The following is a 5,826-nucleotide window of genomic DNA, read 5'->3' on the forward strand; positions in this document are numbered from 1 at the left end:
ACATACCTTAAAACGTTTTCCACACCCTTTTTTTCTTCTCCTCCTCCCAACTTTCTGCCCCCTGCGCGCGTGCGCGCGCGCACACACACACACACACACACACACACACACACACACACACACAGAGCCTGTTCTCTATTTTTTGATAATCCACATCAAAGTGTAACTCTACTTAATCTTGCCTCTTATGTTTCCTTCATGTAAAGCCAGTCAGGCCTACCGATTCCTTTGACAAAAATACCTTACAGATTTTTCTTTTCCTCTGTTATATTCTCCCTGCCACCTCATGTTGATGTTATTCTAATCCTTAAGTTATTTTATGCTTCAGACCCTCTCCCCATCTCAAGGTCATGCAACCTCTTTATTCCCTTATATCCTTTGTTTTAACCCCAGTGGTTTCTTTTCTTGTCATTCTTCTGACCCCATATCCAGGCTTACACATTTTCTCTCTCTTTGTTCTCTCTAATATGGGTATCTCTTGCTTCTCACACTCAACACTTACTTCTATCAAGTGCACCTTAAAAAGCATCTTCTAGCATAATCCTCCTCAGACCAGTCTCACCTAGTAATCATACTCTTCCCTTTTTTTGTGGGGAGGAGGATACATTCTGCTCGGCTGCAGGCAAGGTTTTTACTCTGTAATATCAATCACATCTTAGGCTCCTTAAAGAAAATACAACTTCTAGCTCATCTTAATTCTTTCTAGGGGTAGTTACTCTGCTGTCTACACAGTTAGTAGTAATGCCTTATCAAATGTAATTCAAACCAGGTCACTTTGCAACGTTGAAGAAGTGAAGAAACACTGACCGTGAACTTCCAGCAATCCCGCCGATTCCCCAGTTCCTCCAGAGTACTCGTGGAAATTATGTTCCTTATAAGCCATTAAAAAATTTGTCTGTTCTTGGTACACGAAGATTTCAGAGATTAACCTGTTGGTTTATCCTCGTGCTAAAAATCTTGTGTTGACCAAAGAAAGAGAACAGTTCCTGAATCTCCCTGTGATATGATCAAGAAACGGGGGAAAATTAATCTCTATCCCCTGCCTGTGTTTGTACAGGATGCCGCTTAGTGTCTTTCCCAATTTATAGTGTTCTTTTGACTAGAGAAAGGCTTAGGCATCACCACGGGAGAAAAGCGCAGTCTGATGAAGTTAACAGGGATTTTCACTCACGTCCCGTGTTTTAATGTTGGAAATTACAGTTCTTTCTCTCTCTCGTTCCCACCCCAGAAGTCCCGTAGGTGAATGGCAATAATATGACACCACCTTTCTTCTCCGTTGCTTGCTGATTCTCCTCTACTCAATTCTGAGGCCCTTGAATACAGATCCTATGTCTTGTTCACCTTTGGGTGCCTATAGTTATCTCTGTGCCTTATACATAACAAATGTTCGATGACCATTTGCTGAACAGAATTGAGTCATTTTCGAAAACTAGTCTATATAATGGACTCTGATGATTTCCTTTTATTCTACAAAAGCTTTTCTATCCTAATTTCCCTTACCAGTGTCATACCACTCACAATTCAGCATGCTATCCCATCAGGCCAGAAAATGTGGATGAACACTGCTGCTCAGGTATTCATCATTTTTTCTTTTGAACTAGTCTTAAAGACATTGATTATCTCTCTCTTATAAAGATGAATTATCCCATTTTGTGGTAGTTCCATTTTTACAAGTTTGTCTTCCTAGTGGACTGTGATTTTTTTTTTTTTTCAAAAAGGAGGCAATTTCTCAGCATTCCCAGGACCTAGCATAGTGTTTGATAAATAGTTGTTGCTCAGTTCATTTTTGTACAGGTTGATCTCTGCATGGTCTTTTCATGCTTTTTCTGCCCTCTCTTCAGATTGTCTTTAGCTTGTCATAGGATCTGTATGTCATAGTCTCTTAGCCTCCTGCACACTTTCATCACCTCCACCTTTCTTTCTACATTTCTCAGGTGAGACATGCGATTATCTTTGTTTACCCTAGAAGGCATTCTCCTTAAGAACAACGTCACATATGACACAGTATGCATTACATGTTCTGGAAAATAAGGCATAACATATATGGGAATAGTCTCATAAATTTCATTGTAATCCAAAAGTATTTTTTGAAAATCCTACTTGAAATAATAATTTTTCATTTCTCCCTGGTACCCAAGATTCCCTCACTTAGCAAGGGAAGAAATAGATTCTTTGAATATGAGATCTGGAAAGAGCCTTAGGGAGACTAAATGTAAATAAAGTATATAGAAGGTAGGAAGTTACTTTATGTTCACACAAGTAGTCAGTGGCAGAGTGACTATATAGCCCAAGTCTTCTGGCATAATTATAAGACCATGTATCAATCATGGTGACTCATGGCTTTATTCACATTGACCTTGTCTTTTATTGTGTGGATTGTCACAGAAAAAAGATATGGTGGCCTTTGCATAGCTTAAATGAGTGAATACTTTCTGGTACGTATTTATTTTTCACATTTAAGTATGGTCTTAGTAGATTTGAATTTTTTTAATTTTATTTTTTAGGAAAATAAGTTTAAATACATGTATTTTAAAAGACCTTTAAAACTTAATCTAAAAGACAGTAAACTTGGGACTTCCATGGTGGTCCAGTGGTTAAGACTCTGTGCTTCCATTGTAGGGGACACATGTTCGATCCCTGATCAGGGAACTAAGATCCCACATGCAGCGCAGTGCAGCCCCCAAAAATTAAATTAAATAAAAGACAGAACACTTACATGAATTTATGGAAAATGAGCAAACCTATTCAGAGTAACATTAAATGCAAATTCTTTCTGAGATCATCGGATATTATAACAATGCATTTATCAGCATTATTCTTCATATTATCAAATTGAAACAATTTGAATGTTCCTCAACAGTAGAATGGTTAAGAAATTGTGCTAAGTTAATACAATGGAGAAGTATTTGGAAATGAAAATGACAGAAGTACAACTATGTGCTATAGCATGGATGGAGCTTACAAACATAATCAAAAGAAATTAGACTCAAAGGAGTACTTATTATACAATTCTATTTATATAAGGTTGTAAGTTTCAAATCTATCAGATTAGAAATCAAGGGAGTAGGTATTGCTAGTAAGAGGGAGGGCATAAGGATTGGGAGGAGTTCAGTGGAGCTTAAGGGTCCTGGTAATATTCTGTTCCCCGATCTGGTTGGTGGTTATACAGGCATGTTCATGTTGTGATAATTCATTAAGCTTGTGATGTATGTACTATTTTGTACGTATGTTTTGGTTTCAAAAAAATTAAAATTTTGAAAAAATAAGAAAATTGTTGAATAACATTGGCTTTTTTACGTATTATAATTTTAACTTGAGTTTAAAAAATAGTCCTATTTCTTTCTTGAGATATTGTTGGTGAAATCTAGTAGAAAATAGGATAAGGTGATATGTTTTAATTGAAATACCTAAAGAAAATCATCTTGGTAAAAGGTGAACTGCGAGGTTGGAAAACTGGTTAAAACTACCAGAAAGATCAGATGACTGACAGGTTTTTTTTTTACTTTTCTGATGACAGCACCATTAAAAAAAATTTCCAACTTAAGCTGTCCTTGTACAACATGAAATAATTAATTGAAAATTAAGAAGTTCAACCAGTTATCCTGTGTGTCTGAACACACACACACACACACACACACACACACACACACACACACTTACAATTTCATAAAGTAAGAAGTTAATTGTAATGATGTTTGCATGTGTACAATGTCCAAAGAAGTGTCTTAGCCAGAGGAGGCAAAAAGGGAAAAATGGACCGTGCCTGAGGAAAATATTGAATTAAATATTGCTATGGGACCTAGAGGGAGAAGAGTAGGCCCCTCCTATGAGATTGTTTATGTAAGATTTTGGGTGTATAAAAGGAGTTTTCAGGGCAAATAAAAAAGTTGAGGAAAGGCATTCCCAGTGTAAAGTACTTTGTGTGACAAACTTTGGAGGTGAGAAATAGCATAAACTCTTCCCTGTAATACAAGTGGGTATGTGAGGGTGGATTTATAGAGAGCTAGGGGTCATATCATCAAGCCTGATTTATTAAAGAGTTTGGGCTGTATTTAATCAGGGACTTGGAGATCGTGAGAGATTTGAATCAAGGGAGGGATAGCAAAGTGATGAGTACCTGAAAGCAGAAAGACTTTTTAAGAAGGCTTTAAACAAGGGAAGGGTTATATGGTTGCAGTGATCAGGGTACATCTGAGAGACATTTAGACAATAAAATTGGTGGAACTCGTGTTTGGACAGGAAGTGGATGAAAAGTGGCAGGGAAGCCACTGTGGGTGATTTCTGAGGTTTTATTTTCCAGGTATTGGTACATGGTATGTCAGACATAATGGGGAAATGTTTTTAAAGGGATCCTGGTTCTTCTCAAATTTTACTAAGTTTGCGTGAGGTCCAATACAGATTGGAACTATGGCAATTTTATCCAGTTCCACAGTCTCAGTACATGTTATTTTGTTCAGTTACTTGAAAATGAAAGTATACTTGATAATAAGCTGATAACATATATGCTAATTTGATAGCATTGTAGATCAGAGGTCTCATAATACCTATTAATTTGGGAAATGAGGAAAAAGGAAACTGTATTCTGAAAGAAGTCCCTATGTTATATATATAAGGTATAGTTGGTTTAATAAATGCATATGATGAATGTATATCATCGTTTTTGAAAACAAAGGTGTATATGTTCATTAAATATTTTAACAGATTTTTTAAATGATAGCAGATCTTTGAAATCAAAGTCTTCATAGAAAATGTATTAGTTTCATGCGTGTACTCAAAGTAGAAAGGAAAAAAACTGATTTGAGGTATTCTGCAAATGCTGAAAATTAGCCAGAGTAGGTAAAGGACTTGACGTATAAAATATACTCAATATCTTACAATAAATTTATCTGGAGAAAACTAATTTTCTTTGGCAGTGAGCACATAAGGAATGTGATCTAAGTCTTACCAAAGAGAAGATTAATAGAAAATAAATTATCTTTGAGTATTTGGTAGAAACACCAGGATGACTTCCTAAAGGGGTAAAATAAATAATCCACAAAGCATTACTAACAAACACAGCTTCAATTTTAGTGAAAATCTTTGGGAGGATTCTTACAAATCTCATCAGGTATATACTGAACATAAAGAGAAAATTCCTAGTCAGCTCCCATTTTGGCTAGTCTTGTGGTAGTGACAGGTACAGGGTCTTTCTGACCTTTTGAAACATTGAAGTGAGCCAAATCATGTTGTTTAATGGATTCCATCTGACATTTTGAACTTGTTTAAAGACATGGAAAATAGAGCTATTAATAGTGTTTTGAACTGTGAATTAATATGATCCATGTGAAATTGAGTTTTTGAACTTTATTAATATGGAGAAAACCAACTTAAAGATTATGAATAGCATGCACTTAAGAAATTTGGTAGACTAAACTACCTTAGAACTAATTATTTAAAATTAAGCATTTACTCACAGGATCTGTTTAACAGTGTGTTATTGTTGGTGTTTTATATGGCGTTTTTCTTTTAAACGCTGTAGTAAAAATTTCCCTCAAGTTTGCCAGTAATTAGGAATATTGTAAAACAAATGGGATAAAACACCAAAGTTATAATGTGTCGTGTGTGTATCTGCATATACAAACATATATGTATATTGTATATATATACATATGTGTGTGTGTATATACACACACACACACACACACACACACACTGCATTTCTTTTTTTTTTAACATCTTTATTGGAGTATAATTGCTTTACAATGGTGTGTTAGTTTCTGCTTTATAACAAAGTGAATCAGTTATACATATACATAAGTTCCCATATCTCTTCCCTCTTGCGTCTCC

The sequence above is a fragment of the Phocoena phocoena genome, chromosome X, assembly GCF_963924675.1.
Source record: "Phocoena phocoena chromosome X, mPhoPho1.1, whole genome shotgun sequence".
NCBI lineage: Eukaryota > Metazoa > Chordata > Mammalia > Artiodactyla > Phocoenidae > Phocoena > Phocoena phocoena.